Raw genomic sequence first — 25,768 nt, 5'->3', positions numbered from 1 at the left:
GGAGTGCAACTTTGCATTTTCCAAATTTTCAAGCAAATATAATACTAATCTGAAAATGCTCACTGCAGAATTGTATGATGAACTTAAATGAATTCTTGAGTCCATGAACTTAAATGAACTCTCGCTGATTGCATGTTTTAGCAATAAAAGTGATATGTCAGTTAAAACTGGCATTAATGATTTACTTTTCTGTACAGTTGAAGTGAAAATTACATACACATATAGCTCAAATATGGCTTTTGATCATCAGTGGAAGAATGTCTAATATAGACTAATATAGTTTTCTTGAGTTGTGTGCCATTTAGTCACTATTACAGATATATTTTTAAGTCTATAGGGAATGATAATATATATTGATGGCACATTCTGACATTCTATTTTTTTAATTATAAAAATATTTATTTTTTATTGCAAAGCCAGATTTATAGAGATGGAGAGACAAAAAGAAAGATCTTTATCTGCTGGGTCACTCCCTAAGTGCCCTCAATGGCTGGAGCTGAGCTGATCCGAAGCCAGCAGCCATGACCCTCTTCTGGGTCTCCCATGTGGGTGCAGGATCCCATGGCTTTGGGCCGTCCTCGACTGCTTTCCCAGGCCACAAAGAGGGAGCTGTGTGGGAAGTAGAGCACAGCTGGGATACGAACCAGTGCCCATATGGGATCCCAGTGTGTGCAAGATGAGGACTTTAGCCACTAGGCTACTCTGTTGGACCCCTAACATTCTATTTCTAAGAATAAGGAGCCCATATTAGACTTATAGACTGCTGTGGATAACTTGGAAGTCAATATCAAACGACTATTTCTCCTAGGTAATTATATCATGGGTTGGAGCCATGGGTGTATTGGGTTATGCCCAGAAAATAATAAGTGATAAAAACCTCTTCCAGCTAGGGAGCAGATAATAACTACTCTTTTACTCCAGGTGCAATTAAAATATAAAAGAAAAATCCATTAGTTTGATATTATGCTTCTCAAATATCTGATTCTTTTGTTTTCATGTTACTTTTTCACTTTTCTAAACACAGCTGAAGAGGAGGGTTTAGGATTCTCCTCTGGGATCTTTTTACCTAGTGGATTAGAGAATATGAAAAGTGGGAAGTGTACACTCTAAATTGGTTTAGGACACCACCCTTGAGAGGATAGGACTCACATGTAATTAGAGGCTAGAAACAGATAGAACTAAGTTCAATTCCTGCCAGGATTCTTATTTGTGTGGAGAGATTCAGCAAAGCTTTACAAAATGAAGTTCAAAAATATTCAAGAAAGATGGAATGGTTGAAAAATTCATTTCAGAATGTGTGAGTTTGTTGATGGAACTGTAGCAAGAAAAGGGAGTGTAGCCTGTCATGATGTACTGTGTAAGTGGGAGAGCCCAGATTTAGGGCTGATTTCTGTAGTAGACTCTGCAAAGGGAGACATCACAGAAGGTTTGGGGTGTTCAGAAAGTCAGGAATGCTTTAGTGATGAGAGAGAAGATGGTCATGATAGTAAAAAGGCATATGTATATTTAAACTTCAGTTAGAAGCAGAGGGGTGTGTGTGTGTGTGTGTGTGTGTGTGTGTGTGTGTGTGTGTGTGTGGCTGCAGGGCCGGGGAGAAGAGATTGAGAAAGATTGGGACTTTGGGAATGATAGATTCTATGCACTTGCTACTCACTTGTTAATTTATTGCGATGGTTTCAGGCTTGGGGCTGAAGTGGAAGCTGGGAACTCAATCCAGGTCTCCCACAGAGGTGGCAGGACTCGTTGCTGCCTCTTCAGGTCTGCATTAGCAGGAGGCTGGAGTTAGGATCTGGACCAAGATGTTGAACTGAGTCTGAAAGGAGACCCAGGCTTTGTGTGTGTGTGTGTGTGTGTAGTCTTGAAAAAGAGGATGAAGCAATTAGTGAACAAATCTTTGAAGTGTTGTGGGCTATAGACTTGACGTACTCCCTTTCCATTGATGAATGTGATCTTACCTTTGGAAGATTCTTTGCTCTAATCTCACTGTATGAATACCTTTTTCAAGTTTCATTACAGAGATTTTAGTATACTATTGTTGTTGGTGTGCTGCAGTTGAAATTAAAAGTTATTTCGGAGAGGAGAGAGGGGAAGGAAAAGGGAGAAAGAGAGGGAGGAGGGTGGTGTGAGGGAGTAAGAGAGAGAGAGAGAATCTTCCATCTGATAGTTCACTGCCCATACAGCTGTAATGCTGTGGCTGTGTCAAGCCAAAACCAGGAACCAATAACTGCATCTACCTCTCTGATGTCTGTTCAGAGGCCCGAGTACTTGTGCCATTTTCTACTGCTTTCTCAGGCATATTAGAAGTAAAGCAAACAGTTCTTGAACTGACACTAACATGGGATGCCAGAAGTAGCATCTTAACTCACTGCCCGTAACACTGGCCCCTCACAAGCAACAATGCTTGACCTCTGTAGTCTACCAGTAGTCTGTTCTCATGCAATTTAAGATTCATGCAATTTAAGATTCTTTCAGACTTTTCCCAATATTCAATTCCAAAACCACCTCTACATTTATCAGTGTTTCTTATATAATACCACACTCCTTGTATCAAAATCACCATTACTTTTCTATGGATATTGTAAAAATCCTGCAAATGTGGTGATTTAAAACAATGTAAATTTTTTTCCTTTCACCATTTTGGGTAACTGAGTTAAGTCAAGGCCAGGGGCACATCCTTCCCTAAGGTTTAGGGGAGAATCCATTCCTTGCTTTTTTGAGTTTCTTATGGCTGTGAAGATTATTTGGATTCTTCTAGATCTTCATGTTTCTTGTTAGTATTGAGTACAGTGCTTGTACTCCAACAGTGTTTCTACTGTATAAAAGCAAATTGCCTTTATAGCCTACCCAGAAAATTCAGGCTAATTTCTCCCCTCCAAGCTCACTAATCACACAAATTGCCTTGTAAAATAATGTTTGCATTTCTTGGTAATAAGAAAGTGAATATACCTTCAGAGTACCAATTTCTTTTCTTGAAAATTTAAAACATCTTAACATGCTTAATTGTTTATTTGAAAGAGGGTTACAGAAGAAGAGGGAGATTGAACATTCATTGATTTATTCCCCAAATGACTACAGTAGCTAGAGCCTGGGCAAGCCCAGGAATGAAGCCTGTAACTTCTTCTAGGCCTCCCATACGGGTGGCAAGGTTCCCAGAACCAGGGCAATCTTCCACTGCATTAACAGGAAATTGGATCAGAAGCGGAGCAGCTAAGATTTGAACTGGTAACCATATGGGGTGCCGATATTGGAGGCAGTAGCTTAAATCCCTGCATCACAATGTTGACCCCCCAAAGATTATTGCTTCAATCTCATGCTTCAGAATTGTTTTATCTCTGTGATAATATCCAATTCCAAAGCCACTTCTTTGTTTTATTTACTTGTTGCTGCAATATCCCACTTCAGGCACCAGAATCTGCGTCATTTTCACTTGGACACTGAAACTCATTAACACAGATTTAATAGTTTCAAACAATAAAACTGTATGTCTTTATAGTCCTGGAATACATGAGTCTGAAATTAATATTCCTGTACTGAAATCAAGACTATGAAATTACTGCTAAAAACCAGGTTCTAACATTAGCAGGAAAATGGTTGAAATTAGAGGACTTCCCGTTAAATGAATCCAACCAGACACAGATAAGTAAGTTCTGTCTTATACATGGGAGCTAAAAACAAAACAAAACAAAATGGCCCTGTGTATCAGTTTTCCTGCAAATGCAGTGTTTTGTCAAACTTTTATATTTTTGTCAAACCAGTGGGTAGAAATTATATACTATTATAGGTTTAATGATTCTTTTCACTATTTTAAAATACACCTTATGTGAGTGAAGTTTAATATAAAAAAAGTGACTCCCACAAGTTCTATAGAAAGATGTACCTTTGATTTTCCCCCGAATGTGATGACTGTTAGCATTTCACTGATGTGTGACAGCAGTGTTCTTGTTCCTGCCTCTGTTTTGACACAGTCTTCCCTTCTTTGTGTGTATAATTGTTCTCTGCCTCTCTCTTATTAAAATAACTGTGGTGGAAATTTAAGTTTTAATAGATAAGCTAGGATGATATCCATATCAGTAGTCATAATTGCAAAGGTATTTTTTTTTTTGTTTTCCAAATAAGTTTACAGAGATTGGAACATGGTTCTTTGGCAGGGCCATTTTCCAGCTTTCAATAAACTACAGATTCAACTTCTCTTCGTGCAAAGAAACGAAAAAGATGGTAAGACTGTTTCTTTGAATCTATTTTTTGTTTTTAGCCTGCATAGTTGGAGTAAGGCTACTGTAGTGAAATGAACTGCCCAAGAACAACAGCCTCTATTTTTTTTAACCCATGATTTATGTAGTTGATACATGAAAGAACTAAATAGAGCCTGTAGTAGTGTTCTTTATTATAATGTTTTATTCTGACCTATTTACTTATAATGTTACATCATGTATTCTGACAGTAGCTACAGTAGCACTATTCATATTTGGAGTGGTTAATTGTTAAGAGAGCAAGTCATGGTAGGGGCTTTTTTTTTGTTTTTTGTTTTTTTTTTTTTGCTGTGAAAGGTGTTTATCTGCCTGTTACTTAATGGATTCTAGCAACACTGTTCTTGCCACATGACTTCCCCAAGTTATTCCTCCAGTTATTACAATAAAAAGTATTTCTAGACGTTATGTAGAATTTCAGAGCTATAGAAAAAGTGTTACAGAAAATTACTACTTTCTTCTTGCATCATATGTCTAATGTTTATGAGCCTACTTTTAATTTACCTAACAGTATCATCATTTGCCGTTCATCACATTATATTCAGAGTACTTAATAAGATTCTGCATAGTACATCTTAACAATTCTTGGAGCAAAATGAATTGAATTTCTCAAAACTGAAGCAAAATCCCTTAACGTTGAATTTTTACAATACTTTCTTCGATTTGAAAGTCAGAAAAAGAGAGAGAGAAATAGAAGTCTTCTGTATGCTGGTTTACTCCCCAAATGCCTGCAATGCTCAGGCTGACTCCAGGAGCCTGGAACGCTACTGGAAGTGCTGTGTTAGTGGCAGGGCAGACACCCAAACATTTGAGTCATCAGCTGCTGCCAAGCAAGATTCATGAGCAAGAAACTGGATTGGAAGTGGAGCACTGGGACTTGAAGCAGCCCCCCGAGAGGTTATGTGAGCATCACATGCATGTATAAATGAGTTCTGCTTACCTCTGAAGTTTGTAGTCTGTCTCCACATTAAGCCCGTTGACACTGAATTTCTTTCAGTACACATTACTCTGTTGTAGGTCTCCATACTCAATTCCATCATTCAGGAAGGTTCTGCTCTGCTTTGCTTTTACCCTAATTTAACTCCCACTTACATTCAGCATAACCCAGTGCACCACAATGCCTGTCCCTGGTGTTTGACGTTGAACTCAGAGCATGATCGTGGGTTCAGTCTTTCTCTTTCCAAGATTTGGTCCCATTATCATTTTTGTAGTACTTAATACTAAAAGAGTGCTAAAAGATGATAAGCCATGAATATAAGGTAATATTTGCAATTTCTCTTTGCACTTGAATTTGAGGATATGTATGTACACCCAAGGGGATTTCAAAAGTCTTGTAGAAGAAAGATAAATTAAATTGTAAGAGCAAAGATTTTTTCCTGTGACAATTTTCACAAACTTTTTTTTAAAGATTTCTCATATACATATGTGTATACACACACATATAAAGTATCTTTATACTTTATACACATATAAAGTATCTTTATACCAGATACTTACATTATGAAAATTGGCATAAAGCATTTTCAGAATCATTGCCAGCTGCCAATTTTATATACCCACCTCTGTATCTCAAGCAATTCCAGCTGTTCTTGAACTCGTTATTTCCACTCCCAACAGTAATTGTCTTTGACATGTCTTAGTTTGGTGAAGATAGCCACCATCTGATTGGTTCTGCAACCTGGGGCACTTAAAAGCATCACAGAAACACTCTTCCTGTCCTCCTTCCAACCTTTCTGAAAATTCAATGGATTGTGTCTCCTGAAAATGTTTTTGCATTTTATTATTCTTGTTAGGTTCACTTCTTTTATACCTGTTCTAGGTATAGTATCTTTAGCCCAGATTCATGTAATTCCTTATTAAGTGCCTTGGATCTTTTCTCTTGGTTGGCACAGTGATTTTTGATGTATAAGTGTGATTCTGTCATTACATGAATGAATTCTGTGTGTTTCTGGAAAAACTTAAAGTATTCACCTTGACTTCCACATCTCTGTCTACACAGGCCTGCCGACTTGTGGAGCTTTCTTTCTTAGTGTTTCCACTATGAAGCACAGCCACATCGAACTTCTTTCATCATGTGAGTGCACGTTGATCTCTGATAATGCTCTTCAACTCAATTCTATCTTCTGGGAAGGTTCTTTGAGTGGCTTTATCCTAATTTAACACCTACTAATAAGGTCTTAGCTCAACCATCTCTGTTCAAGAAGGCATTTTCCAACCCCTTACACTCCTTTGCTGTTCTAAATTGAATCTTCTTAACTTATGCTGCCAGAGTGCCACATACTTCTTCATGACACATTAGAAATGCAACTTTGCATTCTTTGGATGACCTACACTAAAATAAGCGAACTTCTTGGAAACAGATGTTACTTGGTTTTGTTCAGTTTCAAATCCTTGTCACGTTCTAACATATGCAGTAATTATATACTTTTTATACCACTTGTGAAGTTAGAGGAGTGGATAAAGGCGTGTGTGAATATTGGGCTTTATTCCATTGTAACATTGTAATGTTTATCTATCCTTTAAAAGCCAAAGATGACTTTCTTCAGAAACAGTATGGAAATTAGCCTTAAGCTGATTCTGTTCCCTTTTGTTCAATTACTAGAAAACCACCTACATGATTTTTTTATTAAATGATTTTACAGGCATTTCTTTGTGTTAGATACTTATAATTTTAAAAATTGATTGCTGTTACTGATTCATTTTGCAAGCAACTGTTGACTGTTGACTCCTCTAACAGTATTTAATTTACAGATCTGTGTGATTCACTTTATATTTAACGTTTATAAAATCTCCATGACATTTTTAACATGTATGACTTTAAAAACTCTCCTCAGAACTGTATAACCTAGTAAGACTCTGTTTCCATCCTTGCCTGGTCTTGCATCTTAGTGGAAAAGCTTCCAGATTTTCTTCATTCAGTAAGATACTTTCTGTGGGTTTGTCATGTATTGCCTTGATTGCATTGCCTTCTGTACCCAAATTGTTTATTATGAATTGATGTATTTTATTAAATGATTTCTCTGCATCTATTGAGAAATCATAGGGTTTTTGTCCTTCATTTTGTTGATGTGATATCTCATGTTTATTGATTTGCATTTGTTGAACTGTTCTCACATCCCTATAATAAATTGCACTTGGTCTGTGGGATAGATGATCATTTTGCTGTGCTATTGATCTGATTTGCTAATATTTTATAGCACTAATGATCCTAAAATTTATATTGAGACACAAAAGACCCAAAATAGCCAAAGCAATATTAAACAATAAAAGCCAGAAATGTAATATGAGATGGCAAGACATATTGTGCGGCTTGCTATAATCAAAACAGTCTGATACTGGCACAAAAATAGGGGGTGGAGCATAATGGAAACCTGCAACATGAATTCATATATCTAAAACCTAATCTTTGACAAGCAAGCTAAAATCACCCCCTGGATAAAGGTTAGTCTTTTTGACAAATGATATTGGGAAAATTAAATCTCCAAATGCAGAATTATAAAACGAGACCCCTACTGTAATACCCTTACAAAAATCAGCTGATTATGGATCAAGGATCTAAGTCTAAGGCCTGAAACCATGAAATTGGTGGAGTAAAACATAGGAGAAATGCTGCAAGACATTAGCATGGGAACAACTTCATTATGTTCCAGAAACACAAACAGTAGAAGCAAAAATAGACAGATGGGAATACTTCAAGCTAGGAGATTTCTAAACAGCAAAGAAATCACATAACAAAGTAAAAGAGAAATTGACAGAATGGAAGAAAATATTTGCAAGCTGTGTTTGTGATAAAAGATTAATATCTGGAATATACAAGGAGCTCAGGAAGCTTAACAACAAAATGAACCATCCAGTGAAGAAATGGACAAAGGACATTCTTTTTTTTTTTTTTTTAAGATTTATTTTATTTTTTTTATTGGAAAGGCGGATATACAGAGAAGAGACAAAGAGGAAGATCTTCCGTCCGATGATTCACTCCCCAAGTGAGCACAATGGCCGATGCTATGCCAATCCGAAGCCAGGAGCCTCTTCCGGGTCTCCCACGCGGGTGCAGGTTCCCAAAGCTTTGGGCCGTTCTCGACTGCTTTCCCAGGCCACAGGCAGGGAGCTGGAAGGGAAGCAGGGCTGCTGGGATAGAACCGGCGCCCATATGGGATCCCGGGCGTGCAAGGTGAGGACCTTAACCACTGTGCCACTGTGCCAGGCCCAGGACATTCTTTAAAAAATAAAATACGAAATGACCAACAGACATATATGACAAAAGTCTCAGCATTGTTAGCCATGTCAATAAAAATCACAATGATGTACCATTCCTGCTGGTTAGAATAGCTATTACCTAAAAATGTAAAAGAAATGCAGATATTGGTGGGGACATGGAGAAAAATTAACCCTAATTCTTTGTTGGTGGTAATCTAAACTAGCACAACCATTATGTGAGACAATACGGAGATTCTTCAGAAAACTAAAAAATAGATCTTCCATATAACCTAGCTATTCCACTCCTGAAACATACGAAAAGGAATGAAATCCCCGTAGGAAAGAGTTACCTGTATTCTCCTGGTTACTGCAGCTCAATTCAGAAAAGCTGAAATACGGAAACAACATTGTCCATCATCTCATGAATGCACACAGAAAATGTGGTGTACACACTCAATGGGACATTATTCAGCCACAATGGGATCTTGTATTATGAAACAAAATGGAAGCACTTGGACATCATTATGCTTGCGAATCCAGATTCAAAATGAAAAACATCCTATTTTCTGTGATTTGTGGTAGTTTGTAGTAAGGATAAAAATACTTACTGTATATAAGTGAAACAGATGTCGTTTGATTTGATTTTTATTTGCAGACCTTGTCTACATTCCTGCTGAACAGTAATATTTCACTTTTTATTTGTTGAACTCTATTTAGTGGAAGTGTAAACCTTTGACTATAATGTCAATTAAACATATCTCAAAAATTAAAAGGGAAAAAAAGAGGAAAGGAGGGAAAGTGGAAGAGAAATATTACTTTATTTTTATAATTGTACCAATGGGGCCATGCATGGTGGCCTACCAGCTAAAGTCCTCGCCTTGAACGTGCTGGAATTCCATATGGTCGCCGGTTCTAATTCCGCAGCCCACCTTCTCAACCAGTTCTCCCTGCTTATGGCCTGGGAAAGTAGCAGAGGACGGCCCAAAGCCTTGGGACCCTGCACCCATGTGGGAGACCTGGAGGAACCTGGAGGAAGTTCCTAGCTCTTGGCTTCGGATCAGCACAGCTCTGGTCATTGTGGTCACTTGGGGAGTGAATCATTGGACAGAAGTTCTTCCTCTCTGTATATCTGTCTTTGCAATAAAAATAAAATAAATCTTTAAAAAAATTGTACCTGTGAACTGTGTTAACTTTGTTCTTTTTATATTAAATTTGTTCTTTATATATACAAAATCACAATTTGTTAAAAAATAAAATGCATAGTTCCATTTGCCTTTACTTCCTTTTGCTAGATGTCATTGTTACTTTGACAGTTTTTATTATGCTAATGAAATATTGCATTTTCAGTTAAAAAGCAAATGATAATATTGTGGTTTTTTTCTTTTTTGGGGGCTCGGTGCTATTCAGTGAAAATTTGTTAAAGAGACTATTTTCTAACTAACTTGCTTTGGCTATTTTGTCAAAGGTCAAGTGAGCATCTATGTATGAGCCTATTTCTGCATTTTTTTTTCTGTTGACCAATGTGTTTATCCCTCTGCTGTTATTCAGCTATAAACTAAGCCTTACTATTAATGCCACCTACTACTTTATTTTTCAGTGTTCTTCCAACTATTTGAGGGCTTATGTCTTTCAACCTACTTTTCAGAATAAGCTTGTCTATTACTAGAAAATATCGTAGTGGAATTAGAAACTGCATGAGACCTACAGATCAGTTTGTAAAGGTTTATGTCATTACTATGTTGAATCTTCTAATGCATGAACAATGCATTTTTCTATTTATGTAGATTTAAAAGTTATTTTCATTTTGATCTTGTAGTTTTATTTTTAAGATTTATTTATTTTACTGGAAAGGCAGATGTACAGAGAGGAGGAGAGACAGAGAGGAAGATCCTCCGTCTAATGATCCACTCCCCAAGTGGTTGCAATGGCTGGAGCTGAGCCAATCCGAAGCCAGGAGCCAGGAGCTCCTCCAGGTCTCCCACACAGGTGCAGGGTCCCGAGGCTTCGGACTGTCCTCTGCTGCTTTCCCAGGCCACAAGCAGGGAGCTGGATGGGAAGCAGGACTGTCAGGATTAGAACCAGTGCCCATATGGTATCCCAGCGCGTTCAAGGCGAGGACTTTAGCCATTACGCTTTGGTTTTTAATGGTCATAATAAATGTAGACATAAAATAGTATTTTGTGTGTTTATCTTACATCCTGTGACACTGCTCAAATCACTTACTAAATCTTGGACTGTCTTGTAGATTCAGTGTGACCTTCTAGAGTGATGCCTTTGTATGAATATATGTTTTCATCAACCAGAATCTGAGATCTTTGAGGTCTTTGGGTCTTAGATGCTTATAACTTGTAAGTTACTATAAATTACATAGTAATTTGTATATTATGTAATTAATATATATTATGCCATAATATGTTATGAATATCTACTGTGATTAGTGTTGTCTGAATATCAGAGATATTAACAATGCCTTAGGCCTATTTTTTTTTTTTTTACTGAAAAAGCTAGTTCGTAATGCATTGCTCTACATGCCAAAATTCCTGTTTTTCCACTTAATTCAGTGAACTTAATCTATTTAGAATGATTCTCATTATCTACAACTTCAGAAAGCAGTGTATTAGTACAGTCAGAAAGTGTAAAGAAAATTATTGTCCTTCCACAGTGCTTGGATTCTAACTTCCTTTTATCAGCAGCAGGAGAATCTTTAGCAGGTTCATAACGTGCTGGAAATAGTCTTAAAATCCTCACACAGGCAATAATTAAAGTTCAGAAAGCTATGCATTGGCTTTTTTTTCATAATTCATTTAGCATTAAGTATCTTGTTTTTGGGTTTATGGTTAAACTGAAAACCTCAATAAGCTGTTTGAAAAATAATAAGTTATTTTGTTTTATTACTAGTACCATGTGTTTATACATACATCAGTTTGTAAGTGTGGATCACCATTCTGTGCAAGATAACACCCCCTTTTTTTTAGTCTTTAAAAGTGATGATTAATATTTGGCTGGATGTACCAATGAAATGGAGAATAAACGTAAAGAAACTCTCTCGCTTAAAGTTAACAAATGAAAGGATGACATTCTTTTCAGAATACCTGAGCCTCTAGCTTGGCAACTATTAGTAAAACATAATAATAGTCATTGAGGCTTACATAAGCAATATGAATTTATTAAAGCATAAAATTGGATAAATATATGTGATAAAAGTATCTTTGTCAAAAGAAGAACTGATGGCACTATGAAAAATATGAAAAGATTATTGTTTTCTGATATCTTAAAGTGTAATCATGTTTTTGAAGAACCATGAGAAAAATTAGGAAATTATGATTCAGATATTATGTTCTGTGAGATAACCCCTTTCTTTAAATCTAACCAACAAATAGGAATTTTTTTTTAAAAAAGTATATTTATTTATTTTTATTGCAAAGATAAGAACAGGCCTGGCACTGTAGCCTAGTGGCTAAAGTCCTTGCCTTGCACGAGCCGGGATCACATACGGGCAATGGTTTGTGTCCTGGTGGCCCCATTTCCCATCCAGCTCCCTGCTTGTGGCAGTTGAGGATGGCCCAAAGCCTTGGTATTCTGCATCTGTGTGGGAGACCTGGAGGAAGCTCCAGGCTCCTGGCTTCAGATTGGCTCAGCTCTGGCTGCTGTGGCCATTTGGGGGGGTGGGGCGTGAATCAACAGATCTTCCTCTCTTGTATCTCCTCATCTCTGGATATCTTACTTTCCAATAAAAATAAATCTTTTCTTTTTTTAAAAAAAGCATATTCATGTGAAAGAGTTACAAAGCAAGGAGAGGGATAGAGTTTCCATCTATTGTTTCATTTCCCAAATGGCCACAGTGGCTGTGACTGAGCCAGATCATGCCAGCAGCTAGGAGCCTGGAGCACACCCCAGGTCTCTCATGTGGGTGTAAACACTTGGGCCATTCTCTGTTGTTTTGCTAGGTACATTAGGGTAAGCAGAGAGCTGGATCACAAGTGGAACAAGCAAGACACAAACTGTACCCGTATGGAATGGCAGCCTCCCAGGCAGGGGCTTTACCTCCTGTGCCACAACGGGGACTCCTATATTGAATTCTTTTAACAGTGACAAGAAAACTCCATCTATTCAAGATAGGCATTTTTTTTCCCCCTATGAATGTTATGTATGTATAGTTGATTGAATCCCTCAGTGTGACACTCCCAGATGCAGAGGAGAAATTGTTTTTGAAATCTTTATCATAAGCACCTAAGCCATTCAGTACAGTATAAACGTTATCAGGCAAGTGATAGTTTTATGTGTTAAATTTTTGTATGTAAAAGAAGTATGTAATCAAGTTTCTTTTCAAAATGGCAGAAGATGTTATAGTAAATATTTTAGATAGATTTCAGTCAGGTGGATCTTGGAATGGCATTGTGTTTGAACTTAAATGATTAGATAAGGTAAGATGAACAGGTATGGCATCATGATTCTTTAATTGGAACTTCATGGAAATGTTCAGATGAACCTTATTCATTCAGCCAATGATCTTATATGTAGTTGAGCATCTACTTTGTATAGAGGACCTAAATTTATAATGGATATATTTAAGAGGTTTAATGCAGTAGGGCAGATAGACTGACGAGGGTATGAATAGTTGCAGCAATTAGAAGTTTTACTGATATTGGAAGGAACTTCAGGAGTCCAAAGGATGGAAAATGCAGAGGGGGGTTAAGATGCTGTGATTCAGCACTGGAAATGAAGCTGCCCTAGGCCAAGGAAACAGCTTGTGCAAAACCGTAGGTGTGTGAACTACAAAACCCATTGAGAAACTCAAATGGAACATGGAATCGTAGGGAGTGGTGGTGGTGGTGGTGGTGGTGGTGGTGCGGTTGAATGTGGATGTTAATGCGGGGTGATGTAATACTTTGTCATACATGAAGGAATGTGGACTTCCTTCTCCTGGGGAGCTACTGAAAATTAAAGAATAGTTTGTGAAAAAGAAGTGATAATTGATATAATCACATTCAGAATTACAAGCCTTACAAACGTAGTGCTTTAAGTGTCTAAAGTATCTTTCCCCAGCGCACTTCGTTTTCTTATGTCTCTAAGCAAAGTTATTTTGACTGAATTTAGGAAACGATAGAGAATAAAGTATTGGTCTGTTCACTGGCAGCATTGTTTAGTTCTTCAGTTCTTCACGTTTTTGTTAATTTTGGTGACTAATTTATTAAACCTCAAATTCACTTTTGTAATGATTTTATTGAACATGGTGAATATTATGTGGCACTATGAGCATGGCTAAAAGGTCATCCATCTGAGCAAGCAGAACACTGTGACAGAACCTCCAACTTCAAATGAACGTCAGCCCTTGGAGCATTATATATAACACACAGTCTCAGTGAGGGGGAGGCTGGGCCTGATGAAGGGAGGAGTATGGACAAAGGAACCACACTGCAGAGCGTCTTAGCTTCATCACGGAGGTCACTGCCTCTCTGACCACAGACAGTTTTTCATCCTTTCTCTGTCACAGCGGTAGCATTACATAAACATAGGCATGACAATTACCTCATAGGATTTTGAAATCACTAGGTGAGTTGACACATGTAAATAGAACAAGTGAAGTTACCACAGGGAGTCTGATACGAACCTGCTAACGGAGAGTTAGAGGGATACTGCGTGAGATTCGAGAGTTGTAAGGTGGGGCTGACAACAGAAGCCAGATTCCAGGGGTTGAGAGGGAGGTAAGGAGTTGATGTAATTATTGAAAACCAGATGTGGAATGTACCCTTTTTTTTTTTTGTGCACATTTCAGAGTCCTAGGAAAGTTCAGTAATCACAGCTTCTGATAACCATGGTATCTAGGGAAGGTTAGGACTGAAAAGATCTTGCTGAAGATGAAGAAGGGAGAACAACTCAACAGAAGAAGATTCAATATGTTAGAGAAAGACCGTGATTATTTGCTTAGTTATTTACATAATTTCTTTGATTTATTGGTAAAGCGGGGAGATAGGAGTGGGGCAAGAGAGAGGAGATCACTTAACTGCTGTTTCAATCCTTAGATCCTGTGAATAGCTGGTGATGGGCGAGGACAAACTTGTAAAGCAGAAACTCAGTCTGCATGTCCCACATGAGTGTTAGGAAACCAACTGCTTGATTCATCACTGCTGGCTCCCAGATTGTACCATAGCAGGATGCTAGATTAAGTAGTATTGCTAGAACTTGAACACACATACTCCAGTATGGAATGCAAGCATATCAAGTATAGTTTTAACTGCTATGCTAATTGCCCACCTTGATAATGATTTTTAAATAAGGTTTTAAAAAGATTCTCAGTTGCTTTATTGTCAAAGTTTTTAGTTTGAATACTTTTCAATAGGTATAGGAATAATCTATGATTTTCTAGATAGCCATCACATAGCTTTGATAATACTTCTCAAAGCTTGATTCAGCTTTCTTCCACACTGGAAAAATGTTGTTAAACTATTTGGAAAAAGTATTTCCAAACATGTGTCTTTCACTCATAACAGTATAGCATGGGTCTCTAGAGCTATGAACCTGATTTCATAACCAGAATGTTATTTTCAGACCTATCTCCCTATCTTCTGAAACTCAGCCTTTATTTAGCTTTCCTCGGTTGTCTCCGGTGTTTTTGTTTTCCTTTTAGACATGCAGCTTGTTCTAATCAGTTCAACCTAAGGTCAATTCATTGTGTTGGGTATTGTTTCTTTGAAGTCTCTTTCCAACTCTAACAATTGTTCCCCACAAACTGTTTCCACTATTTCATTTATTTGTGGAACAAACCAAGATATTTTAATCATAGGATGTCGCACATTTTGGGTTTGGTTGATTATTTCCTCTGTGTCATTTAATTTGTTGATAAGTGATGCATTTTGATATAGATTCTGAGATGAAGTGTTTCTGTAAAATGGAAGCTAAAATAAGAATTCATTGAGATGCAGGGAAGGGTCCGGTGGCTAATCCTGCACCTCACAGTTCCAACATTCCATATGGGTGTTGATCTGAGTCCCTGCTGCTCCACTAATGATACAACCTCCTGCGTATGACTGGAAGGCAGCAGAGGATAGTCCAAGGTCTTAGGCTCCTTCACTCAGATGCATGAAAATGGATCTGCTTTGGCTTGATTCAGCTGTGCCAATTGTGGCCATCTGGGGACTAAACCAGCAGATGAAAATATTGAGAAAAAAAAAACCACAATAAAAAAGCAATCAAGAGGAGAAAACTTTAAGTTTCATGGTAAAGAGCTTGAATCTCCTCAATCCAGTAGGTGGTGAGGTCACAGCTGACATAAAGAAACGAGAGGCTGTGGTTAGGACACAGCTTGCGGAACTTAATAGGAAGTCGAATTGAGATGTTTTAAAGCACGCCAAGAAAGCACTGCATCATGTGCAAATGATTCACAAGTACTTTTGGCTTTCCTTCTTGAAACTAAGCAATCTGTAGGTCCAGGGTTTACGTGGGCTTGGTGGGTGCTGAGGTGGCTACAGTTCAGTAATTGGAAGCAGATAAAGAAATCAAGCCATGTACCTGAACAAAAAACCAAAATGGCTGGACTAGGAAGAATGTTGTACTGAAGATATGAATGGTTTATGAAAAAGAGAAAGTGGAGGGATGAAAACTGCATGGAGACCTAGAAAGATGAAAAATGTGGTGATCAGAAGGGGGGCTCAGAGTAGATTACCTTCAAACGCCTGGAGGTTGACAGATGCCTGAAGTTATGAGTGGTTGTCTTGAGGCTGGAAGGAAGGAGGTGTTGGGGAAGCCCTAGGCTGGGGTCCATTCTTACCTTGTTACTTTTATCTCAAGGATTTTTATGTCATATTTCAGAGCTCAATTTCAAGTGTGATAAAGGATTACTAATTGTCCATACCATATGTAACTGTGGATAGATGAGATGTTTATGTAAAGTGCCAGTGCCTGTAACTTACTTAACAGGCACTCAGGAAGAATCTATGATTAAAATAGATACATGTGAAAGCCAAGGAATTAGAAGGGTAGTGTGTTCTTACATCCTGCTGAGATAAACTATGTTTATGACTTACAGTCCTTAGGAAGTCATTCATACTTTTGGAGCAATAAAATTTAATACATTTAAACAGCAATCACTAATGCCAAATCAGTCAATTTAAAATTTAACAAAATTTAAAAAAATTGTGCCATCTTTTCATATATCTAAAACTTGTATCTGTCATGCACATTGTATTAATCTGTGGAAACTTTCATGTTTTAAGGCAGATGATTGCCATTTTTTTTTTAAAATAAGTCTTTTCTAATTTAGAACCATGCAATCAAAAATTAGGTATTCCAGATGAGTGAAATCCAGACATTTGTGAATCTACTCAAGACTGTTTTAGGTAAATCACTCTGAATTAAACCTCTTTTCAGATTGCATTCTCATATTTCTCAGTATTCATAATCTAGCAACAAATGCAGAAAAGCTCCACTGTGGAGAAATTTTACTGCATGTTCACATACGGGAAGCAAGTGACAGCATCACTATTTAAATAGTCACCTGTAATTAAGATAAATAATGATTGGCACATCACACAGAAAAGCTTTTTTCTGGCTCATGCCTGGTTCTTAGATAAGGGTTAATAAGGAGTGGTGAAATGAACCCAGTTCTCAGCTAGAGCATTTCTTGAAATATTGGAAGACAGATCTGCAAGCTTATGAATACAAATGTACCAGACAGTTGTCTTATAAGCTTTAGAAATGGTCTTGGCTGCCACTAAGAGGGTGGAAAATGAATGGAGGGAATGGGGAGAGTGGTGGTGTGTGTGTTTGCAAACGCTACACAGCATCACACTGCTGATAAATGCTGGCAAGATTCCATGATGCAAGGCACTTGAAAGAATTTCCTGCTTATCTTTTATCTTTGGGTGTTACCATGGTTACCGATGGAAAAGAATGGAAACGAAAAGGAGGTGGGTGCAGGGTGCAGGTAGAATGCAGGAGTGGCAGGAATCAGGGAAACAATCTCACCAGTGAAGTATCCGGGAGGATTTACAAGTGAAGGTCTTGATGGCCTGTCCAGTTGTATGGGATATATATACATACGTATTCAAACAGTCAGCCTAAACTCAATACCTTTGTGACTAAAGCTCCATAAAAAACCATATTTGAGAACAATTATCCTGCCCTTTCTTTCTTTCTTCCTTTCTTTCCTTTCTTTCCTTTCTTCTTCCGTGCTCCCTTCTTACCTTTCTTCCTTCCATCCTATTTATTTATTTATTTAATCATTTATATTTGAAATGCAAATTTACAGAGAAGGAGACACAAAGATTTTTCCATCCTCTGATTCACTTCCCCAAATGGCTGCAATGGCTACAGCTGAGCCAATCTGAAGTCAGGAGACATGAGCTTCCTTTGGGTCTGTCACGTAGCTGCAGGGATCCAAGCACTTGAGCATCCTCCACTGTTTTCCCAGGTCATAAACAGGAAGTTGGATCAGAATTGGAGCAGCCGGAACATGAACTGGCATCAATAAGAGATGCCAGTGCTGCAGGGCAAGAATTAGCCTGAAACTCCACTGTGCCTGCCCCCTCTCCTCCCCCACTTAGCCTTTCTTTCTTAAGGAAGGTGAGAGAGAGGCTATTCTGAAGAATATTCATGTGCATCCTGTTACTTGCAGTGTGGTCATACGACAGTGGTTATCAACGTGGCACATTTCTGTGCAAAGACTAAGGGTCCTCAAAGCCTAGGTTTTGTGTGTGTGTCTTTGCTTGAAAATCTTGTTCAGGACAACAAGTATATTTTGCTCTGTATAATCCTTACCTTCAAAGCTCAGCTTTGAACTGCCCAGCTATTGGCTAGAGGTGAGCTGTTTATCTTCTTGGAGTTTTGATTTATCCACCTGAGGTAATATACTCGTTGGTTTGTGTGGTGAGAGAAGCATGTTTGTCATTGGCACAGCACTGTGTATCGCAGTGCCCACCTTAGATCAGGTTTAATCCTTATATAAAGAGAACCTGAGTGAGTCATGACAAACCAATATACCTGTTTTTCTTGGGCCTCCTCCAAGGAAGTACACGTGTAAAATCTGTCTCATTAAAGTGATGTGGAATAGCTAATGAAAGCTGGCAAGAGATTTTACCTCCAGCTTACCCATAGGCAATCCTTGCCCTCAGGTCATGCCTAACTGGCAGACGTGCCATGCCCTGTCATTGCTGGCTATAATGTCCCTACCTTATCCTGATAGACAAGAGGTACTTCCAGGAAATTGAGTATAAATAACAATTTTGCAAATTGAGGTGCTTTTCCTATTATAATGCTCCTTTTTTATTAATATTAGGAGGATAATTTGTACTTAAAACCGTGAATTTTTTTTCATAGAGTGAAAATTACTTTTGAGATGTGAATATGTCTCCCTCATGTTAATTTATTTATCCATATGGGTTTTCTTATAGTAATAAACTTTCATAAAGTATCAAGTGAACTATGTCTAATTCTTTGAGCGAGTTGTTAAAATAAATTCAGAACACATCCCCGTTTCTCTCTATTGAACTCACCGCTTTTATTTTTTATAGATATTTACTTATTTGAGAGAGAGAATATATGGAGAGAGAGAGATAAACAGATTTTCCATTCACTGGTTCACTCCCCAGGTAGCTGCAACAGCCAGAGCTGGACCAGTCCCAACCCGAGAATCAGGAGCGTCTTTGAGGACAAGGACCAATCCAGTTGGGCGATTCTGTTGCTTTCCCAGGCACATTAACAGGGAGCTGGATTGGAGGTTGAACAGCTGGCACTCGAATTGTTGTCCATATTGGATGCTGTCACTACAGCCAGGTGCTTTAGACACTAGCCACAGCACTGGTCCCTTTGTTCATTATGTTAAAGCTTGATGTTGTTAGATAGCTTTAGAAATAAACTAAATTGTACTGGGGATTAAGAAGAATATAGATTGCTTGCTCATGGTTTTCCCTAATGTGTGATTAAAGTAGCTTTTCCTTTTCTGTGTATACTGTCTGTAATTGCTGATTCTTGTTTCTTAGCACAACATTTATTGGGTTTTGGGGTGCAACCCATACAGGGGTTTCTAGTAAAGATTATTTTCAAAGAATGAAATGGTGCAAGATAGAAGATCTCCGAGCATGTTGTACATGGTATGGTCAGCTGCTGTTCCTTGGCACTTGGCTTTTCTACATTTACATTCTTATCAGTGCATATGTATGTGGCCCAAGGTAAATGTGGCTATATGTTACAAGCACTGTGACTTACTTTCTTTTTTTTTTTTAAGATTTATTTTTATTATTTTTTTATTGGAAAGGCGGATATACAGAGAGCAAAGACAGAGAGGAAGATCTTCCGTCCAATGATTCACTCCCCAAGTGAGCGCAATGGCCGATGCTATGCCAATCTGAAGCCAGGAGCCTCTTCCAGGTCTCCCACACGGGTGCAGGGACCCAAAGCTTTGGGCCGTCCTTGGCTGCTTTCCCGGGCCACAGGCAGGGAGCTGGAAGGGAAGCAGGACTGCCGGGATAGAACCGGCGCCCATATGGGATCCTGGGCATGCAAGGCAAGGACCTTAACCACTTGCGCCACCGTGCCGGGCCCAGCACTGTGACTTTCTAGCAAAATTTCCATCTTACTCATACATGAGAATTTGTGAAACCTGTAATATACAGGAATCATCAGGTGATGAAAGCTTTACAAGAAATTTTCACACTTCTGTTAGAGATGCTGTTGTTTGTTAATAAAGTTCAAAGTATCAGAATCATCTTTGCATTGGCTGCCAAGGTGTTCTGGGAGGATGGTGGTCCTCTCTTTCATTCTCCATCAGAGCAAACTCCTTTTTCTCATGATTGTCTCATTGGGTTTCTTTTCTCAGTCCTAAGTGACAGTAATAGCTTTCTTAGTACATCCCAAATTTCTGCTGCCTAACCAGTTACTCTGACCAGAAGGTGTTTGGGGCCTATATTCCATGGTTTGCTCTATTGTCTGTTGTGGAGTTTTCTCTGTGACACTGGTCTTTTATCTCTCTTGCCAGTTGCTCTTGAGTTCTGTACTCTAGCCAACCTGAGCTATTTGCTCCCCTTTAGATGCACATCCTCGTCTGTCCAGCTCTGTTTCTCCATGGTTCTCTCTTCTTGGACACATACCGTCCTTCGATTATTTCTATTTTTTTTCTCAGTTCCCAAACTTCTAGCATTCCCTACTTTTTCAGGGTGATTTTAAGTACCCCTTTTTCAATGCTTGTGCCTCTACCAGGAAACATCCACCCCACCTAGAAAACTCTCCTTGTGCTTTACCTGTATTAAACAAGCACATTGCATTAGTCCTTTTTGCATTACAATATTTAAAGAACTGTGGCTTACTTTTCAAAGAAAAGAGATTGATTTATCTTATAGTTCTTTAAGGCTCCAAGAGCAAGATTGGACAGCTGCACTATTTTGGCTCTGGTCAGGGTCTAGCAATAATTAGGAAGGAGAATTTGTAGGAAATGTGTGGGGAGATGAGTTCATCACATGTCAGAAAAGGAGGCTAGAGAGAACATCTTGAGAACATTTCAGGGCAGCATCCCCAGACGACTGAAGGATCTTACTTAGGCTCCACTTATTAAAGGTCTGCCACTTTGCATGACCATGCTGGGGACCAACCTGCCAACACTTGATTCTTTGGGGCAATCACACCCAATTCTTACCAGACATGTTGAAACTACTTTTAGTTTTCAGCTTCAAGGCTGTGTCTTCCTTTAGCTTAAATAATTTTCTTTATTTTCACAGCACTCATCTCTCTCTTTTTTTTTTTCACTAGCAGACAGTAGGTATATGCTTGCTGAATTAGTTGTGTAATGGCACATTTCAAAATAGAGTGTGAAGTACAGGGCAAAATCAACTTGCATCTTGTTTACTGGGAGAAGAATCACACAGATCAAGGAAGAACTGATCATTCTTCTTTTTTATTTTATTTTATTTTTTGTAGATGCCTCTACAACCCTGGGGAAGGCTGGTTCCAAAATGGGTTCTTCCCAAACTGAGCACACTTGTAATTGGCAGCGAGTCCATACTGTAACAGCACCCAGCATCTGAACCATGCAAAACCTAGCAGGACCAACAGTTATGCCTTGTGTAAAATTCCGGCTGTTTCTGGCGTTAACTTTTTTTGTTTTGAACAGTGATTTTCAGTGTGTGATCCCTGGAAGAGTGGCATCAGCATCACCCTGGAATTTGTTAGTAATGTAAATTCTCTTTCTCCTGTTGATCAGGAGGTTGAGCAATCTGCCTCAGCAGTCTGCCTCAACAAGCCGTCCGGAAAACTCTGAGGCGTGCTAAACTGCAAGGACTACTGATTTAGAATGCCTTCAGTTCTCTCACTCTTCATCAATACCTTGCACGTGTCCTTAAAATCTGACACCCTTGAGAAGAGCCCTAAGTTATTCAGTCTAATGATAGCTGATAGAAAAAAAAAATTCTGCAACTATAGGAAAATAAGGAAAGCCAAAGTTTATGAAGTAAAAGTAGATATAATTCATCATTCTAGCATCCTCTAGAAAAGCCTCTTCAGAGGCTTCTTTTTTAATCATTTTTCTTAAGCCTGACTTTTTAATGTAGTGCCATTCAAGATAAATTACTTCTCATTCAATATGTTTTTCCATTTATTCCCTAGTTGTGTGACAGAAGTCTTTTCCATTACTAATTTATAGTCAATGAGCATCATTTTAAATTGGGCATGCTTTTTCAGACTTGTTTAGGGTTGTAATTTATAATCATATCATTGTTTCTACAGAGAAATGCAGTCTTACTTTCTACAGACCAGCAGCACATACAAAGCATTTTTGGAGCATGGCAAATTGGTAAATTGGGAATTTTCTCTGCTGGGGAAAGATTATGTACCTTACCAAGTTCTTTGGTTCTTCTTCAGGGTAAAAACTTAGTTCTTAAGAATGATTCTTCCACAGAGCATCTCAGAGAGGCTTGAACAGAGCAGGGAGGGCCTTGGCCTGTGGCAGAAGTTTCTTCTTGGGTACTTGGGTTCTTGAGAATTTTCAGCTACTTCAGTGCTTCCCCTGGAGGAACTTCACTTCTGGAGTTTGCTCGTTTCTAATAAATCATCCGATGCTGGTAAGCTATAAGGGCCTCTGAGAGGAGTGCCATTTTCAGCTCTTTTGTTGTTTTTTAACTTCATTTTTAACATGCAGTAGGGTCTGGGAGGTAGAAATTAGTTGCCTTTCTCAGGGTCTTCGCATCTGTTGTCCCTCCACCGTGAACACTTATTCCTTCATGCTCTTCTTGGCTGCGTCTATTTCATCACTAGGCTCCACTTAAAAGTGATCATTATCTCAGCCCTCATTTCACATACATTTTCTTTATAATGCCGATATATCTAAATTAATCTATTTCATCATTATGTTCTTCTTACATGGTGTTATATAAGCTTTATGGACATGAGAATTCAGTCTCATCCACTGATGTTGTCCTAATGTTTAGACTATCCTAGATTTATAGGAAATTATTCAAGAACAATTTTTAAGACGTTTATTTAGTTGACTGAAGAGACAGGTCTCCCGTATTCTTTGGTTCACACATGAAATGCCTTCAATGTCCTGGGCTGGTCTAGGCTGAGGCCAGGAACTAGAACTGAGTCCAGGTCTCACATATGGGTAGTAGGAACCAACTACAAGAGCCATCACTGCTGCCACCCAGAGTCTATGTTGTTAAAAAGCTGGAGTCCGGAGCTGGAGCTGGAGCTGTGAATCTAATCTAGGTATTGTGATGCAGGATGTAAACTTAAAAATTTTTTTAAAAAAAATAATCTTACTTAGTTGATTAGGGTACAAAGGGTCAAAGGCTACAGGAAAGTGGGTAAGACCATTGTTTCCACACTAAAATGATCATTTTTCTCCCCTGTATCTGGGGTAAGGGAAGAAACAGAGAGAGGAGCCCCACCCAGCCTCCCACCCATCCCAGTTCCCCGATGTGGGGCATGCTCTGAGGGTCCTGTTCATACAGTTTTGATAGTTCAATAGTTCTGAATTGCTGCCAATCTTTAGAATCCACTGGCTGACATAGTCTCTTCATGGTTGGGGTTCTGAGATCAGTAGTTCAGTAGGAGGGATCTCCAAAGAAACTTTGAGGTGATCCCAGACTTGATTCTTGTGTGTGCTTGCCAGTACAGGGTCTGGCACCGTCTGTAGCCCCAGTGAGCTTATGGGTGGTTGCAATTTCTGGGTCAGTTCTGTTTCCATCCCTGTCTTCCAAGCAAACCAATGGATGTTGCATTCCATCCCAATCCTGCCCACTTCATACTGGGCCCTTCCTTACACCCAGTGGGAGCTGCAGCCTAGTTGGGGTGTCTCCCCATAACCCCCACCAGGCCTGCCCCTACCCTAGTTCATGAGCATGCCAGTATGTACAGCAGACTTGTTCAGTCTGTGCCACATCCCATTTAGCTCTTGTCATTTATGCTGGTGAATCAGTCTGACCCAAATAAATCTTTATGGACTTTTCTCTCCAAACCACCAGGTCTCAGGCTCCATGCTTGCCAGAAAGTTCCATGACCCTGTTGCTGGGAATCACCCAGATTTCATCCCTCACCTACACTCACACTGGCTTTATTCATGTGTGTCCCTATGTGGCAATTACATATCCTAAAATCCCCAGAGCTCGCCACTAGGCAGCCAGCAGGTAGAGCCTCATGCCCAATTGGTATACTGGCTGCCCAAAGCCTAGGGCGTGGTCAACTGCCTTTCAGCAATGACTTTGGCCTGAGTTCTCAGCAGGACTGTTGGTAAGGACTGGCACCCATATGGGATCCTGGTGCATGCAAGGCAAGGACTTTAGCTGCTAGGCCACTGTGCCAGGCCTAGAACAAAATACTTTTCAAATCATTGAAGGCAAATAATGTTTACTAAAGTAGACCTCTTAAATCAGAACAATGCTCCCACCAACAGCAAGTAGAAAAGCTGGGTAAAATGTAAAACAGTATCTACTAAAAAGGATTAATAGAGGGAAAGAGAAGTATCAAGGCAATATTTTTGAGAAGACAGAAATTCTGAGAAATAAGTCTAAACTTTCGTTCTCTTTTTTACTCTGTGATTATTTGTTAAGTTAGAAGGCATGGTTAAAATGATAAGAACCAATTGCTGAGATTTCCTGGGGCTCAGAGAATCCATGGGTAGCTAAGGGCTTACTGGGGTTAAACTTTAGATGGACTGGAGGTCTGAAGGGTGGCCGCTGGAATGAGAGAATAAGAAATAAAGGAAACTAAGAGATCAAGAAGTCTTTGCATTTTTTTTTAAAAAAATGGTTTATTTATTTTTATTGGAAAGGCAGATCTACAGAAAGGAAAAACAAAGAGAAAGATCCTCCACCCACTAGTTTATTCTCCAGGTGGCTGCAACACCAGTGAAAAGCTGATCTGAAGTCAAGAGCCAGGAACTAGGAGCCTGCTCTGGGTCCCCCACGTGGTTGGAGGGTTCTAAGGCTTTGGGCCATCCTTAATTGCTTTCTGAGGCCACAAGCAGGGAGCTGGATGGGAAATCGAGCAGCCAGAACACGAACCAACTTCCATATGGGATCTTGCCATTGGAAGGGGGGATTAGCCAATCTAGCCTCCTTCTCTGTTTTAAATTTGCATTTATGAAATTAAACGTCATTTTTGTGAACCAGGGGCAAAAAAAGTCTTGTTTCTAATATTTGATATAGTTTCATCAGTCTGTTACAACTTGGTATGAAGGAGTATACAATTGTAACAATATGGGGAAAATCAGTCAGGGAGTGGGAATTTGCAGGGGGTGGGGATCCCAGACCCTACATAATTGTACCAAAAAAAAAAATAAATAAATATAAATACAAAACTCACTAAGACAAAATGATAAAAAAATGGCTATACGTGATCCTAACTTGCGGATGTCCCTAGGAATCTGATATTAGAAAATGAAATATTTCTTTAGGAGGACCGTTATATTAGACAAATTAGCCATTTCTTTAGGTGAATTTCAAACCACAATGACAAGAGGGTAAAATATAGATGAAAATATTCTAAAGATCCTTATTATGTGTATTCAGTTAACTAACATTATTCTAGGACTGTATATGTAAAAGTAATTAAGTACATAACTACATTCATAAAATAAAGGAAAAGGCACAGCCAATGAAACAGATGCAGAGAAGTATATGATTAAATTTGGCAATTTTTCAAGATGAAAATTTCTAGCAAAGCGTGAATAAGGGAAATCATATTTTATCTGATTTAGATAAATACCTGTTTCAAGCATCATGTTAATGGCAAGTTATTGGAAGCTTTAAGGTGCTGGCTACTGCTGTGTCTCAATATTTTACTGGAGAGAAACACATGAAATAACTTAAGAAAAAGAAGTGGAATTTTATGGATTAGAAAAA

Source organism: Ochotona curzoniae, unplaced genomic scaffold, assembly GCF_017591425.1.
Source record: "Ochotona curzoniae isolate NIBS_2020 unplaced genomic scaffold, NIBS_Ocur_1.0 scaffold_461, whole genome shotgun sequence".
In the NCBI taxonomy this organism is placed as follows: Eukaryota; Metazoa; Chordata; class Mammalia; order Lagomorpha; family Ochotonidae; genus Ochotona; species Ochotona curzoniae.
This window is presented reverse-complemented; position numbering follows the sequence as displayed.